The following is an 18927-nucleotide window of genomic DNA, read 5'->3' on the forward strand; positions in this document are numbered from 1 at the left end:
GTGATTTAGGATGTATATGTTATTTTTGTTTATTATGTCCTTTAACATCTATTCGGATCCGGAACACAAACAAAAATTTAATTCCTTTAAGCGATCTGGCTTGTCAATGTCACTATTTTACAAGTTCTTTAAATATGGGTGAACAATGGTGGTGCGAGAAGATGAGTTTCTGGCAACGACTTGAGTTAGTGAGAAAAGATCGTTGTTCCTTGAAGTGTTTGTTACATGGGCGACATGAAAACCGAAAGGGGGCCACGTGCTCCACTTGAGCTCAAAAAAGGTTGGGAAATATATTGCAAGAAAAGGTAATGGACCAACCGGGGTCATGTTCGCCTGTGGTAGTCGAATGGAGTTTCAATGGTTAAAGGGTCTTTATGGAAGTAAAGAAAATGATCATTGCAATCTAGGATCAAGCGTTGTTAGGTGTCCGGAGAGCCAATGTAAAGGTCAACTTATGCGACAACCAAATGCTTGAATATCGTATCTACTCCTAAATTTGTGGTTCATGTCACTCCGACATGATATGTCCACGTGCCACGATGACTAATCAAAGATGTATACAAGAAGTGCCTACACCGCGTATATTCCATTGGTCGTAAACTGAGTCACCCCCATCCCATGATAATTCTATGAGACAAAACGAATATTTCATGATCATAAGTGAGAGATGGTTGGATTTGAGGACGTCCCAGGACATAGCCCGTGACATTAAGATTACCTTAAAACAATTCTTTTAATTTAAAAAAACAGAGAAAATAATAAAAACTGCATGTAAATTTTAATAATATTTTTCCGCCCAAATTTAACTCGGGTAGGCTATCTAAAGTATAATGTCCAAGTCTACCTGTACGGTACAGATTAATAACCTTAGTAGCAACTATACTATTAGCAGCCTCTAATGAATATGATTTTACATTGAAACTTTTCTAAGTGTTGCAAACTGTGCTTCGATAAGTTGTAACATATCATTCTCGTCTTCCAAGTTACCTTCAAAAGATGAGATCTCCTCGAACAGAGCTCGACGAACAGCTTGAACGACTACATCCTATATTATCGTATCGAGTCTCAGTTGAACATACAACAAGGATCACAAATTTTTGAATTCTATGTATGATGATTAAATAAAGTTTTTAATTAACAAAATAGTAAAGGGTGTTCATGGTTCGGTTTACACAGGTTTTGACCCAAATCATTAACTACGGTTTGACGGCTTAACAGTTCAGTTTTGGTGGTTCGAATAGATTTTTTTTTTCTTTCAAAATCATTAGTTTGTATTAATATATTTAAAAAAAAATGGTTCATGATTATAAAACATATTCATGAGAAAATGAAAAAATTTATATAAATAATAAAAGTTAAACGACCGATTCCAAGTTTCAAGTCGGGGTCGTAGACCTATAAATGACCAGCCGTTCAGTGAAATGTTCGTAAACCATTAGCCTGAAAGTTCGTTTATGTTCCTTTATTTATAAAACGAACTAACATGAACCAAATTTTTTGTTCATTTAACTAAACGAGGCGAGCATGAACACCATGTTTCGTTCGTTCATATATGTTCATTCATTTGTGCCCGTTCGTTTAACCCATTTGACTGTGTAATTTTATAGATTTTAAAAACAAATAAATATGTAAATAAGAAGCCATATGTGTTAATTATGTACCTCATATTATATATCAAAAGACTTTGTTCATTTATATTTTTAACAAACGAGGATAAACAAACACGAACATGTTCATTTTTTAAACGAATATTTATTCGATTAACTGTTTGTGTTCGTTTTAAAGTTAAGTAAACGAACACGAACATGCCATTGTTCGTGTTCGTTTACTGGGTCGAACCATTTGGATCTCAAGCTGGCCAAATCGGCCTACCTGTTAATGTAGATGAACAACTTATATTAACATATAACTGAGAATTACTATAAACTCAAGTCTTTTGATACCTGTGTATGATCATTCATGATTTGATTCTCCTTCTTGTCTAACTCTGAAATATTTTCCCATTTCTTGTATTCATGACTAAGATTGAGTATAGAGAGAAAATACTGAGCAAGGTCTGACTGGTCAAACAGTGAGTCATCAATAGCTCCTGCATCCCTTAACAATAAGCCTTTAAATAATTATTTAAAAAAATAAAAAATTCAAGGCACCTTTTAAACAAAAATTGCAAAAGATTAAAATAAAGTGGCAGATAAACGGGCAACAAGTTGCGCCGCAACCCCCCCCCCCCCTTCCTTTGGATAGCAAAACCGCTCTTATTAAAACAAAGCTTCGGGTATTAAACATACAAGAAATCTCGAGTAAAAAAACAGTACCAGTTAACGCTAATTTGGAAGACCGTTCAACATCAACAATTTCAGGAGGCAAAATTCCGGGGGGTTGTCCAAGATATATACATTAGGATGACTCGCAATCTGTAATTCAGATATTATAATAGGCGTCACGTTTCAAAACCGAAAATACATGCAAACGAGGACTATACCTTTAAACTGATAATATCTCTTGTCTCTCCCGGATGTGGACTCACTTTGGCTTGTTTTAACTTACCCTTTTCTTCGACACAAACGTATCAAGTGTTAGAAACAAACATAAACATACATTGATATGCACAACTACAAAACAGGCGTTTAAAACTAGGGGTGTTCATCAGTTTGGTTTATTCGGTTTTGAATATAACTACATAAACCGATTTCAACTTAATATAACCGAATTGATTTTTTCAGCTAAAAAATCATTTTTGTCAAAAAAAATATTTACATGTTTAATTCTCATTATAATCCATTAATAATATATAACGATAAGTTAATTTGTTACAATACTTTTATCAAGTAGTTACTATATCAAGAGAAGTTAATTTGGTATAAGTTACTTATCTACTTTAATGTATTGTACAAAGATTAGTTAATAATATTATAATAAAATTTGGATTTTGAAACATATTGTTGAGAGAAAAAAAACTTGGGAATCTTCGGTTAATACGGGTTATTCGGTTATAACCAAATTTCAGATACCTGCAGCAGTAACTCGGCCTATTTGATGCAAAGAGTTTGCGAAAGCAGATTTCCCAACATTTGGAATTCCAACCAGCATTACCGTAGTTGTGAGATCGTTACTCGATTGCGTGTTCCGTCTCAAGTCTCTAACTTTAGCTTGAAGAAAATTCAAAAACTACAAACGGGTGAGTTATTTATAGTGTGAGAATTGCAAACAGAGCATTACGGTAGCTGTGTGAACCGTTTAAAATGAAAATAAAAGAATAAATGTGTTTCTAATTACCTGCTTGATATTATCCTTGTTATGAGAATTAATAGCATACGGTATGCAATTTTGCTCCCAAAAGTAAGCCATCCATTCCTATAATATATGGGAAATTAGAAACTCATTATTAAGTTATTAACAGCTTCAAATTTTGATTTTAAAATATGTTCATCTTATTTCTTCAAGAACGGGTCATGATCGCCAGCGGCCACTGGGGGTGCAAACGAGCCAAGCCACTTGCGAGCTATTTGAGCTCGGATCGATTATAAGCTCGTAACAAGCTGAGCTTTCTGAGCTCGAGCCTTGGGGTCGTCAAGGATTAACGAGGGTTGTATATTATTAAGTTTAACCTCTTTTGGACTTCTATGTATTTTTTTATGCTCGTTAAGTTTAACCTCTTTCGGACTTCTATGTATAAATTTCAGATTTCATAGCCGAGCTCGAGCCAAGCTTTGGCTCGTTTAAGGTACCACACAAGCTCGAGCTAAGCTAAGGCCCGTTTAAGGTCTTTCTAAAAACAATATAAAAGTAAGCAAATTTTATATACATCAAGTCATCAATTAAACAATATTAAACGAGATGAGCCCGAGCTTTAAACAATAACTCACGAGATGAGCTCGAGGTTTAAAAAAAGAGCTCGAAACGAGTCGAGCCCGAGCTCTCGTAAGTCAAAACAAACTGAACTCGAGCTTAGTCAAGCTCGGGCTCGGCTCGTTTACACCCTAATTCGCCACCGCCCCTAATATTATATTAATCTGTAATAAAGAATCTATCACCTTAGTTTTCGAGTGACTTGCAAGATCCATTTTGTTCAGGACTATTATGTTCCTAGAGGAAGATGGGGAGCATCTGAAATTCGCATACTCTGATGACACTGGAATCTGAAAAGAATTCAAGAAATATTAGGGGAGTGCATGAACCCCAAAAAACCGACCCGAAACCAAAAAAACAAACTGAAACAGAAACCAACCGGTTGGTGTTATGTTTTCGTAAAAACCAAACTTCCGGTTTGGTTTCGATTTTGCCTGTAACTAGAACCAACAAGTCCGAACCGAACTTATAGATTTTTAATTTTTTAATTTAAACTTTAAGTAATTTATAATGGTTTCACATCTAGTTTAACTCAAATATTTATATTTTAGCCAAATGCATATAATTAATTGATTATTAACAAACAAATTTTTTTTTGCCCAAATTCATTATGTTTGGTCAACATTACTTTTTGGCTCAAATTTTTCAAGCCCAAATCGCAAAACCGAAACCGAACTGAACCCAAACCAAAAACCGAAAATTTCAAAACCGAATGGTTTTCAAAAGCAAAAAAAATCCGACATTTCGGTTTTTGGTTCGGTTTAGCCCAAAACAGAACCGAACCCAAAAATTTGAAACCAAACAGTTTTCAACAACTCAATAACCGACATTTCGGGGTTGAGTTCGGTTTTAGCCCAAAACAGAACCGAACCCAAACTAAAAACCCAAAAAAACCGAAACCAAACAGTTTTCAAAAACTCAAAAACCGACGTTTCAGGGTTGAGTTCGGTTTTAGCCCAAAACCGAACCAACCCATACACACCCCTATCAAGACTCATCAAACCAACTTGCATATAGCCATAAAGTAGGAAATAAACAGAAAAGACGAATAATTTAACAAAAAACCGAAACCTAACCGAACCCAAACCAAAAACTGAAAACTCGGATTTTTTTGCTTTGAAAACCATTCGGTTTCGATTTTTTCGGTTTTTGGTTTGGTTAGCCCAAAACAGAACCGAACCCACACCAAAAAACCGAAACCAAACGGTTTTCAAAAACTCAAAAACCGACATTTCAGGGTTGAGTTCGGTTTTAGCCCAAAACCAAACCGAACTGACCCATACACACCCATATCAAGAAATCATCAAACCAACTTGCAGAAAGTAAGAAATAAACAAAAAAGACAAGTAAGTTATTAAGTTTTTAACAAGATCTGTTTGAGGAATTTTATCGAACAGTTGGCGGGCATAACGGATACTCACCCGCGCGTCTCGGACTTCAAGAACAAAATCAACAAGTGGAATCCGCTGAGAAATGGCACGAGATGCTGCACGCATATGATGATTGTACCACCAGCTTGAAGATCTGCTGTCAGACACTTTCTTAACTGAATTACCTAACTTTTGAATTAATTTACTTGTTCCCGCCATTGTTATCAAGCTTGATTTATAATAATATTATTTACATTAACAAGATAGACAGTGTGTTTAATCGATCATGAATATTATTATTATTAATATTTTTATTATTATTATTATTATTATTATTATTATTATAAGTTCACGAGCTCAGACTCGAAATTAAACGAGGCATCTCTGCTAAGTTCAAGCTCGATTTTGAAGTTAAATACGCCTAAGATAGAGCTGAGCTGAGCCGAGTTTGGGACGAGTTTGGTTCGGTTACATAAATGAGTCAACTCAGTTTAGGTTGTTTCAAATCAAGTTTTTTTAGCTAAGTTTTATTCGAGTTTTTATCGAGCGAGTCGCGAGTTTTTTGAACAGCCTTGTTGTCAACCTTCGTTTTTTATTTTAAAAATGTTTTTTTTTAGGGCTTACTTATTTATCGATGTTTACGATTTAGTGTTGATACCATGAATATCACCCAAATTCGTGTCAGTTCGCCATCGCAGCGCACGAGGTTTCGTCCTTTTTTGTTTTAAACTTTTATTATGTTTCTGTTTTTCGGGGCTTACTCATTTATTTTTGCGATTTAATGCTCGTGCCGTCATTACTGACCGAATACCAGTGGAGTTTTATTTTTTAGTTGTTTAAATATGTTAGCATTGGTTTTATTTTAATATGTTAATTTGTTGTATTTGGGCATCGACAAATTTACTCTTTGGTTTAGTCCTATTGTCATAACCCGATACTGATTGAATTCACGTCGACTTCACGGGCTTTACCGACTTGTTACACGTCGTTTTAAATAAATTGTTTTATCATAAGTTATACGAGTACTAGTACTTTTATTTCTATTTACCTTTTTGTGTTTATTGTCATTTCCGTTATGAACCAAATGAATTCGTGTCGTTGTACCACCGTAACGTGACGGGTTTTGATACCGAGTTATCTTTTAATACCAACCACCATCCACCAAGATTCATCTTATTAAATGAAATAAGCTTACCAAAACAAAGAACTCAAAATAATTGTCCAAAAACATTATTGTTGGTCCAGGTATTTTCACTGTTCATGCATCATGGGCTTTATCACCAGTCAATTTTTTCATTTAAATGCATTATTGATTTATTGATAATATCAAGAGAACATAGCTAAAATGTAACCTCTCTTCTTTCGGGTTGGTGACTCAATGACAGAGACAGATGCTCAGCCTCTCAGACAGATAAAGGGCATAGGTTCAAGTTAAAAAAAGTAAGAAATGTGTCATTAATTTATTATATTTTTTTTAAACAGTCGTTAAAAAAACGAACCTCTACATTGGGCTCAACCCCCCCCCCCCTCTTTCACCTCTATCGCAAATCCCGTCCTTTGCAACCTTTGTAGCGGGTGCCTAGCTCCTTCATGGATCTTCACCACCAGGCGACCGCCCTTCACATCCCTTCATGTGGGCCACGGGCATGCGATGGAATTGGTCTAACAAATATTGTTATAGGTATTAAAAGTAAGAATAATAAAGTAATGTACATGTAGCGTTAAATAAGCGGTGTTCGAAGGTTGAACACGATAAAAATTTGAAAACTTAACACTAACCCAAAATAATATTAGACACGTGAACTCAAACATAACAGTATATTTATAAATGAGTGAGTCAAACGGTAACGATCTTCTAGTAGTGTTTAAATTATAAGTTTTTTTGTCATTGCCCCATTTCATGTGATTTTTCACCAGACTGGTCTCCTATCATCATGATAAATGAGATACTCAGAATCTCAGATGAAAAAAAATAAGTACTATTAAATAGCAAAACTATTTAAGTACAAAATTGAGAAGGGCATCTGTCTTATGTTGTGGACTGTGGGCCCATTGTCGTGAAAAATCATGTCTTCAAGTGGGCTTAAGGTATCCATTCATGATTAATGGGCTACGTGGTGCCCACCAGATCCACTAATGCCACGTAGCAAGAGTATAGTAGATTAGGCCTTGAAATTTGAAATGAGCCAACCTCTATTCGGTAACTGCTTGTGAACCGTACAATAAAAAGTTCGTATAAGTTCGTTTATTAATAAACGAATGAACATTAACACATGTTTCATTTGCTCATTTATGTCCGTGAATTGGTGGCTTGTAAATGAACGAACATACGAACATGTTCTTGTTCGTCTTCGTTCAGTTTATTGGCAAACCCCTATAGTAGATATAGAACAGTGAAGTAGGATGGCATTACTTCGTTATATAAGGATTATTTTTCATACCCGTCCCGACCTCCCTAATTATTATTATTATTATTATTATTATTATTATTATTATTATTATTATTATTATTATTATTATTATGTTGAATGGTACTGAGAGTTGGTTCTTCCACCAATTATGAAGTTATTTCTACCATGCATTCATATTCATGACTACATCAGTTTTGCGCTGGTCGGTCAAATTATACCATGTGTAGTGGAAGGAGCTCATATGAGGATGTTTTTCATCATGTGGCGTCATGTCATCATATATGCTTTTTACTATAAAATAAAATATTTGATTGGTTGGAGTTTGTAGAAAAAACCTGATTGCTTGGATGAATAATGGGTGAGACACATTGTAGGAAGCGCTATGGGGTGGTGTGCCCGGGCGCTTTTGGGCGTTTTTGTGGGCTGAAGATGCCCACTACGCATAGTTTTAAAAGGTTAAACTTTTATGGTCTAAGTTACTATTTTTACTGATTAAAGTACTACTTTTAGAGCAACACTAGTTGTTACAACTACTACTAAATAAAGTAAAGACAACACATGTACATTTATTTGCATTTACTAGTGGAAAGCTAGTTAACTTGATTAGTAAGACAAATTTAGATAAAAGGAAACATTGTCCTTTCTTTGTCAAAGATGTGTACAATAAATGATAGATACAGTGGCAACAGCTCATGAAAATTACATTTCAAATAGCATATTAATATGCCTTTACAAAAAAAGTATATTAATATATCATGAATTCATGATAGACATGAAAAATTTATCAAAATAGATAGATATAGACCATAGACATATCTTTTGAGTCAATCAGAGTCGAGTATTTTGTAAATGTTTGCTAAAAGGGCTAGCGGCTTAGTCGTCGCCACTAGCTATGAAATTCATGAAATTTCACACGTGACTGACTGCTAGACGCGACCCTTGTAAAGCTACAGGTTAAACTAGATACCAAGTCCACGTCTCTAGCCGATAGGTCTGCATAAGCTTGCAGGCTAATTCAACCAACCAACTCGACCAAGATACAAGCTTAGCCGGCGGCTCAATAAAATTGTTAATATTTTCATGTTTGAGGCGAAGATGCAAATTGAGTTGTCGAATTAAGCCATAGCCTATGGCTTTCATTTTTTGATATTTTTTTCATAACACCTTTTTGTTTTATTTTTATCATTTTTTATATAATTATATTTTTTACTAAATTGTTTTGTCATTATTCCAATAATTTGATTTTTTTTAATATGTATTTGTTTACTCCATAAATGCCACTTATACTATCATCAATTGTGTTAAAAATTATTCTCCAAGATTAGTACTGTATCGGAATACCGAAAACGAGTAGAAACACAAGCCAAAGACCGTCGGATTATGATTATACAATACTGATTTGGCATGTGTAGTACCAAAAAAAGAAAAAAAAACCCGAAATTGTCTTGTATATTGAAACCGAAAACCATAAAATGAATTAACACCTATACTGATAACGATGTTATTCAGTTGATATTAGTTTTGTATGGTAATGATAGTAAGTTAATCCCTAGCTAACGATACCAAAAATTACTTTATTTTGAAGGCTTACATACTTTGTATTCGATAAAAGTTATATTGGATTGTTGACAAAATAAAAATAAACATAATCGTGTAAATTTTTTAATTTTTTTTTTTTTTGAAAGTTATCAAATGCAAGTTAAAGAAAATAAATTAAATTATTAATGAAATATTATAAAGAAAAAAAATATTCACACCTTTTCTTTTTACCATTAAAAGTGATATAATTTCTAGCAGATACATTGTAGAGTTAATTATACACGTACGTTACATGAATACGATGTTTAATGAAAAAATACAACAATTTAACTGGGGTGCTACTAAATATACCCCACCTTACACCATTTTTACTAAATATACACCCCCTTAACTTATTAGATAATTTACTATTACCCTTTAACATTAATTATATACATATTAGTCCCTATCACATATTTTTCACTTAATAATCTTCACTACATATATCAAATTAAAAACTATGAAGTATTACTATTAATTTATTTTTTTAGTATTAATATTGTAAATATTTATAATTTTTTTTTTATTTTAATAGTATATACATTTATAATATCCTTATTTTACCTCTTTATCTTTTACAAAAGAAACCCGAAACTCAAAAACCTAAAACCCTAAACCCGAACCCTAAGCCCGAAACCTAAACCCTAAACCCGAAACCCTAAACCCTAAACCCTAAACTCGAAACCCTAAACCCGAACCTTAAACTCTAAACCCGAAACCGGAAACCCGAAAAACTAAACCCTAAACCCGAACCCAAAACCCTAAACCCGAAACCTAAACCCTAAACCCAAAAACCTAAACCCTAAACCCGAACCCTAAACCCAAAACCCGAAACCCAAAACTTGAAATCATAAAAAAAAACTTCAAGGGGTAATATTAAAAAAATATGAAATCCTTGTTTTTGTGCTAATTTGGTAATTATATAACTTCAAGGGGTAATATTAAAGTTGATTTTTCCAATGGGGAGGGTATGACAAGCAACCAGGGGGGTACATTTAGCCACACCCTTTAACTGATGTTGTAAAGCTGGTCAGGTGTCACCTGGTCAGGTGTGTACCATGTGACATGCTTTTGTATCCAAATTAAGTGTCATATAAACCCTATAACCATCTCATACACTAACATATCAACAATGTCACATTCAATCTCCCTCACCACCTCCTCTGCCTCAACTCCGATCACTCGTCTGTCGCTCCTCATATTATCTGCTAGCAAAGCATCAATATGTTCGGATTGGTACATTCGACATGAATTTATTCGTCCACCCAACACGCTCGGTTTGAGAGCTATGTAAGGCTTAGGTACCTGTAAATATAGTACCACATCAAGTACAAATTATATAAAAAGTTAAATACATAAAATATAGAAAGAAAACATATCTTACGTTAAAGCTGATAATATCTTTAACGTTAGGTCAAGTCATCCCGTTCCCCGACCAATTTCATTCAAGAAAAGTACATTTTTTTGCTTAAGGATCTCCTAATAACCAATTAACTTATAGATTGTTAAATATATAGACATCTTTTTACGTTCACATTATATTTTTTATTCAGCATGTGCATTTCACGAGTTGCTAACCAGTAAAAATATAAAGAAAACATTACTTTACAGTGGTTTTGATATCCTAATAGTAGTGTTGCATGTGGGTACTAGGTTAGGCAAGTACCTGTTTTTTTGGTAATATTGTACTTGATGCCAAGTCTTTCTTTAAAGATAAAAACTTTGTTGTGGTGTTGACTTTCTTTGGGTCCATTTTTTTCCTTCTCACACATTTTCTACTTGCTAAGGCTGGACGGAGTGCTCTTCGAGGACTTTCATTCAAGAGGAACTTTTGATCGGTACCACAAGGGAAGGGACGGTGTTCCCGCTCTCCCGATTCTTTTTTCCTCAAAAGCTTTTCCTTTTCTTTATAACTTTTCTTGTTGACGTTCTTTGTACCATTTTGTTGACGTGGCAAGCATCCTGATCCTTCATCCCGAGGGCACTCCCTCCACCCTGACGGGGCTATAGCTTCCGAAGTAGATGAAAATATTATTGGTGAATTCATGTTTTTATAATAATAATAATAATAATAATACTTACCTTGATGATCATGATTTCTTGATTTATCCTTGGCTTTTGTTTTGTTTACCACAAGAAACTCATCTCTTCTTTGTTCTTTTTTCTTGCTTACTCTTGAAGTTATAGGGTTTAATGGGGAACATGAAGGTCTTGGAGAATTAGTTAAAGAAGATCTAGGAGGTGAAGTACTATAATCCGGAATAAGATCAAGACCCATTAATCTTGCAACAAGATTAGGTGTTTTTGTACTAGGCGAGCTACAACATGATTCCGATGACACATTATCTTCTATCAATCTTGAACCTTTTGTTTTAATATTTTCAATACCACTCTTGATCTGACAATAAATAATCATCATCATCGTACTCAGTAAATCTCATTAATTGTTTTTTTATTGCACTCGAAAGATAAAGTTAAGAAACTTACATAAATGTTAAAGTTTGTTTCTTGGTTAAGTTTAGATGAAGATATTGAAGCAACCTCTTCATGAACCTCTTTTTCCTCTTTAAATTGTGCACAAATTTATTGCAAACAATTATAGATAGATACATACATACATATATACATTGAGAGAGAAGGATACCTTTGAAGATATTGCTTGGTTGTTGATGGATAATGTAAGTTTCCGAGTTGAAAGAACATTGGTGAAAATGAAGGCGACGATTGTGCGTATGAAACATATGAAAAATGGCACTCATGCAACCCGAGGAAGGAGGAGGAGGATGAATGTGTCTGTCTCCGCTTATTTTTCTTGATTTTCTAGCGGACATTGTGTTCGTGGTGGAAGATGATGTTATGCTAGCGTGACTGCAACCGGAGTCACCGACACCGGTAACCTTGTGAAGTAGCCATGGTTTCCCCATATGAGACTTATCAAAGTTGAGTAAATAACTAAATATAACAAAAGTAAATTATATTTTCTATCCTTTAACTATACATAAATTACATCTCTCGTCCTTTATCTTTATAACTCTTCATTTACTATTTATGTTTATGGCTTGTTACATAGTCCTCATTTCACTAATATACGTTAAAAGATTTTATGGCTCTTATTATAACTTATAAATAAGATACTATTTTTTATTTGATCTATGACTTTGGTAGAGTCATGATGTATACATTAATGACTAGGTTACAATAAGGGAATATTTGGTTGAAAGGAATGAAATAAAGGAGGAATGGAATGGACAAAGGAATGAAATGGATCATTATCATTCCTATGTCTTGTTTGGTTAACATATGTGAATGAAATGAATAATTACTTTATGTTGTTTGGTATCCGAAAAAATTTTTAGGAATGAAATAGAAATAATAAAAATATTCCTATCCCAAAATATATATACATTTTTACAAAAAAAAAAAAAACATGAAATGGCGATGGTGGTGGTAGATCTGGAGATGAAAATGGTGGTGACGGTGATGGTGGTGGCGGTCAGGCGATGGGGGTGGTGGTTGTGGTGGTGGTGGTCAAGCGATGGTAGCATTAGTAGTGATGGCGGTGGTAGGGTGGTGATGACGGTGGTGGTGGCCAGGCAGTGATAGTGGTGGTGGCAGTTATGGTCGGGTGGCGATGGTGACAATGGTTGACGTGGTTATGGCGATGATGGTGGCGGTGGTAGCTTTGGTGGTAAGCTGGTGGTGGTGATGGCGACGGTGGCGGTCAGGTGATGGTGGCGGCGACGGTGGTGGCGACGGAGGTGGTGGTGACGGTGGCGGTGGTGGTCAGATGATGGTGGTGGCTATGGTAATGGTGGTGGTGGCGGGTGGCGGTGGCGGTGGTTGTTGTTAGATGATGGTGTTATTGAGAAAGTAGGTTGAAGGAGGAATGAAATGAAAAAAAAAAGAAGGGGGGTGAGAATGAATGGTTTTGATGGAATGGGATTTTATGTGCAATGGATTATTCCATTCCATTGTGCAACCAAACACCTCTTATTTCATTCCCACGTAATGAATCATTCCATTTCGTCTGTCATTACTGCAAAACAAACGCTACCTAAGTCTTATTAATAAGCTTAGGGTTGTTAATTAATAGCATCATTAGATAGGGTAAACTTGTCAATATTGAATCTACATGGGCTTATGAGATTAAGCGAAGTAAACTTGATTTAATAATAATTTTCGATAATACTTTGGACATATATTGAATGAAGGATTTGAGCTAGTCCTTGCGAGGTTGTTAGTTCGAATCCCGAACTCACCCGGGTTTTGATCTATCGTATTTCGCCAGAGAGTTCTACTCTTGCGATGACACAACGACTGTCAAGTACGTGGCAGTCGGCGGTATGGTTTCTCGGGGGAACACCCAAACCAAACTCTGAAGCCAGCGTGAGCCCGATTAAAACAACATAATCCGGCCAGAATGAGACAATAGTATTTTTCAAATTGAAAAGTGCAGTGGCCTAACACACAAAAAAATCGACGTTCTAAAAAAGTAATTCTTGGCCTACACTTAAGTTTCATCACTTCATGTTGATTAGGGGAGGTTTGATGATAGGCATAGGTGCTTTACCTTTGAGATTATAATTTATATAAGTTGTATTAGTCAAAACAAGTGTTGAATCTTCTAAAAGTACTTTGGTAAGGTATGGTATCGGTTCGTTACAGTATATAACAACAAAATATTGGTACTGTATTGATCCTAAAAACTCAAAAAACGAGTGCCGAATTAGTACCGAAAATATCCGGTTCGGTTTGCTCTTTCTACATTGTGATGAGATGTGGATATCAATGCGATCAACACCCGTTTTGCATTTAGTACATGACAGTATGGCACTGGCGATCCAGTAGACACCACTTAGCCCATGCATGAAGTTAAAATTTTGAAGATACAAATAGTAATAATAATATTTTGTCTTACTTTAAGCCCATTCATTTGAGAGGCGATTTCTCTAGAACGTGGGCCCACATCTAGAGATGCATAAATCAGTTTGTTTAATATCTGGTTACGGGCATAAAACCGCATTCAGGTATGACGTATGACTGAGTATTGGAAAATCGGGTATTGACAAAATTGTAATGCCCGGGTTGGGGTCGGGTTCGGGTTTGGGTATGTTTCTAAAAACCATACTCTATGCACCAGGTTCAGTGCGGTTATAAAATTGGGTATTCTAAAACTGGGTATTTGAATACCCTATTTTCGGGTATTTAAAAGACACTATCTTTGGGGTTTTTGGGGTATTTTTCATATATAGATTGTGGGTCTTAAGGGGACGCACATTTTTGGGGTATTTTTCACGTAATTTCGCGTATAGATCGGGTATTTGGAAAACCCAGTTTCGGGTATTGGAAAAATCCGGTTTCGGGTATGGAACCGGTTTCGGTTTTCGAGTATTAACGGGTAAAAATCAGGTCCGGTTTCCGATACGGGTTTTTGTACCGAAATGCATACGCTTTCATTCCTTTCGTGTAAGATCGTGTACGGGTTCAGGGAATAAAAGCGTGGGCATAAAAAAACCCGGTTCCATATTCCTTTTTTTTCACCTCTAGCCACATGGTTCCACAACATAAAACAAAATGCCCTTCTCAAATTTGGACTTTATATTCTACTTTTGATGTTCTTGTTATTCGATCAATCATTGCGAATCATGATAGAAGAGCAGTACAAAAGCTTGAATTAACTAAATAAATTGGTCTATGATAGCCACATACTTTCCTTATGGAAGCATTTTGTTACGGGTAAGATAGGAGTTTTCTCAGTTGTGGGTTTTCTAATAAGTCGATAGACCGGATCACCACGTTGGATAGCATGCTGATTCAATTGCCATGGCGATCCAAAGTGTCCGAGCCTTTGTTGTTAAAAAAATAAAAATTAAAAACTAGATAAACTTTCATATAAAAAGAGGGTGTTGTTTATGAGCAAAATGGGTATCGTACTATCGTTACACGTTCGGTGTTTTTGGACTTGACATTGGACTTCCTAATTCGGACCAAGTAAAATTATATTAAGAAAAATGTGTCGGCCCATAAGAATCGAAATTTTGTTTTTAGTAGGATTGTGTTTGCTATCCAAAAGGGGGTTGTGGCGCAGCTTGTTGCCCGCTTACCTGCCACTTCATTGTAAATCGTTTGGATGTTTCTATATTTCAATCATATATTATTTAATTAAAAAAATGTGTTGTTTTTGTGTAAAAAGCTTAAATATATTGGTTGCGTGATTATTAACATATGTTGCATGATTATTTTATAAGTTGTGTAGAAGGGTTTCATTCAGGATACAGAGTAGCGATTAGGCCCAAACCTATAAACGCTTATGATTGTTTGATGTATTTTTCTCTTGCTCCTTTTAAGTGTGTATGCATATTATCGCATGATCTTTCTTGAGAACCAAATTTGACGATCGTTATGTGATTCACAACCGCATAACTTTTGACAAGGGTTTCATTCAGGATACATTCCAATTACTCCTTAAGACAATATACAATTTTATTATGCTGCTTCACGTCAATCATACTTCGATCAAATTAAATTAAGCTTGTGTTTAAGAAATTTCCATTGACAACGACAACGTGTTGTTTGACACGAGGAAACCAATCAAAATCTTGAACCAGTCCTTGAACGGCTGATAGCATATTATGGAAATCCAAATAGGTAAAAACAAGATGATCAAAATGCACTTTACCTTTGATCTATAAAAGACAATAGTGTGACCCAATATTAAACTATGACATAATTGTGACATTGATGTTTGATGCATATATATTTAGTGCATTACTCACATACCATCATTGTTGATCAACACCGGCCTGCTTTGTAATTGGTTTAATAGTCAACTTCTACATAGCTTATATACACACACGCATAATGAATAATAAAAAGAACTTTAAAATGTTCTACGTCATTGTACATCACACCCCGACCAAAGGCGGCGGAACATGCCGGGGTGCAACGTGATTGGATAAATACACAAGACACTATTAAAGTGACAATATTTAATCAACTCATTAATTTCATTCAATCACCAAAGTAACACATATTGTTCATACAAATAACATCAAAACATAAGAAATAGATATTGTTCATTCTTCTAATAACCTAGCGGTATCAAAATAGAATGACGTCTTCAAACTCCAACTCAAGTAATAATCAAACCTGTAACATGCATAAAATAACATTTGTCAACACGTATGTTGGTGAGCAATTTCATAGTTTTGAGTATATATAATATGAGTGAAATCCACAAACGTATATGAGACTATAAATAAAAGCATCAATCATGGTATATAAAACATATGTAAATGAAGATCCTTTCTAATCGGTAAGAATACCGACATACTTGGATAATGAGGCCCTATTCTACTAGCACAAGGCTAAGTAGTTAGGGGAGCGTATGATCATACTTAATGAGGCTCAACAACAACATAAAAATAAACACTCGCGCACGTAAAGCATATGAGACATATAACACACAATAGAGCAAGTATTCTAGCATCATATACCCTAAAGTTTATGGTTTGAGAAATGAGTATAATATAAATCATTTTTGTTTGAATAAGTATGCATGTTACCCCCAAAAGATAAAAGTGAAAACGGGGGATGAAATGTACTCACGTTAACTAAGTAACTTGAAAGATTGATTCGTGAATAATCGGATATCGGGTTTAACGAGCAAGACCTAGATTAAACGGGTCTTAAGTTAGTAGGTAGTCTTGGAAGGATTTAAAATAAAATATGACAAGTAAAGTAAATAAATGAAGTTTGTGGTTTAAAAATGTAAATACTTGGGAAATTAAATACATGTTCTAAAAAGTAAGTTTACTCGAAACCGGGTCTTGGTATTTCATTCATAATTATTACTCAACCTATGTTAAGTAACTTATGTGGGTTATAATGTACTAATGCAAGACCCTTTGGGTATATGAACACCAAAACAAGGTTTTAATCGAGTGTTCGGATTTGTTAACTTGGGTCTAGATAATTAACTAAACTCAAAGTTAACTTTCCAAAATGTTTTGAGATAACTCAATAAAATCGAAAGACTCAACCAAGTATATAGTTCTATTATGAAGAACCTTAACGTCCGTTAAGTGTGTATTTGGTATCACCGGTCCAAGCTTGTTATAAGATCAAGTTGGATACCGACACACCAAGTAAGTTGATAAAATACTTAAAATTAGTTTAAAATACATTCTTGAAGAAAAGATGAGTTTCGATGGCCAAAAACACACTTGTGTGTCTTAGGCAAGTGAACTCGGTTTTGGTTCGGTCCTTGACTCGGAATGATACCGAGGATGGTTGCCACATACCCAAATACCATAGAACTATCAAAATGGTTTTAGAAGTTACAAGGTTCAAATATTTCATAAACATGTTTATTTAACTATTTTAAACAAAACTAGTAAACAAAACTATTTAAAACAAAAGCTAGTAAACAAGAGTTCGGTCTTGGTTCGGTCTTGATCCGGGTCTAATCTCGGGATGAAACCGAGACTAGTGACTTCATACCCAACACCATGGAACTCTTTAAACATGAATTAAAACTAAACTACTTACAATATAAACAAAAGCATTAAAGGGAAATAGTATAAACAAGACTAGTAAACAAGAGTTAGGTCTTGGTTCGGTCTTGATTCGGGTATAATCTCGGGATAAAACCGAGACTAGTGACTTCATAACCAATACCATGAAACTCTTTAAACATAAATTAAAAGCTAAACTACTTACAATATGAACAAGACTATGAAAGCATTAAAGGAAAATAGTATAAACAAGAACTACAAAGAGTTCTCCATGTAGCCTTGCCTTGTAGCATATCACCTCCCGAAGAAGATGAAAGCCGAAGGAAACAAGGGGTGCATATTATATATATGTTGTGCCACAAGATATGAATTAATAAGTAACAAACAAGAATTAAAGAAGGTTATTGCTTGATTATTAAGAACCTTAGAGGTTAGAGATATGAACTTTATTTGGGAGAGAAAGAAGATGAATGAGCAAAGAATAATGAAGAGGATGGGGTTGTTTATATAGGGAATGAGTCAAACTTGTTTTCCTTGTTTTATATCAATACTTGCATGTGTTTTTTTTAAATAAAAAGTTTAAATAATACAATTTAGTAACAAATCCAAAAGGTAAGAGATGATTATGAAACATAAAAATCCAACATTTTATGTTAGTGAAAGATTTGGTTTACAAATCGAGTCGGGTTTTGATACAAATACAAATACAAAAAGATCGAAAATGACGAATGTTACACTATGGGACTTGGACTCTTAACCAACAATTGCACCTTGGGGGGGGGGGGGGGGGGTTGTTCCAATCACCTCGGCAGGCTTGGAATTTTTCGAAAAAATTTATATATGTATTTTTTTTGAAAAAAAATGTATATTTAATGTTAAAACTCAATTACCCAATTCATTTAAGCACATTTTTATAAAATTTTTTTTTGCACAACCCATATCATAATCCAAGCAATTTAAAAAATTAATTGTTAAAACCAATAAAAAAACCTTTTTACTTAAAGCCAAATTTTTTTTAACGATTCTCAGAGTGGGCCCTTTCAACCAATTAGATGGGCAGAACAGCAGTGACACACATTGATGTCACTAAGCCACATACCCTTCAGTCTGAATTATTATTATAAGTTTATAACCAACATGCTCGTTTAGAGCCTAATCAAACTTATCAACGTATTAAACTTGACTTGATTCAAGCTTTTAGTT

At 34.7% G+C, this 18927-nt stretch overlaps 1 pseudogene across 1 annotated transcript; it reads right to left on the reverse strand.

Annotated features, from left to right (window-relative positions):
• Positions 1-807: 807 nt before the first annotated feature.
• On the reverse strand, positions 808-5498 carry LOC143548790 (DAR GTPase 2, mitochondrial-like; annotated as a pseudogene). Its single transcript, XR_013138011.1, has 8 exons — positions 5271-5498; positions 4035-4139; positions 3277-3354; positions 3012-3168; positions 2483-2553; positions 2316-2414; positions 1944-2089; positions 808-1045 (listed from the first exon to the last, which is right to left on the reverse strand). The product of XR_013138011.1 is annotated as a DAR GTPase 2, mitochondrial-like (transcript).
• Positions 5499-18927: the final 13429 nt, after the last annotated feature.

The sequence above is a fragment of the Bidens hawaiensis genome, unplaced genomic scaffold (genome assembly GCF_021521415.1).
Source record: "Bidens hawaiensis isolate Kalapana, Puna unplaced genomic scaffold, B.hawaiensis_p1.1 tig00015249_1, whole genome shotgun sequence".
In the NCBI taxonomy this organism is placed as follows: Eukaryota; Viridiplantae; Streptophyta; class Magnoliopsida; order Asterales; family Asteraceae; genus Bidens; species Bidens hawaiensis.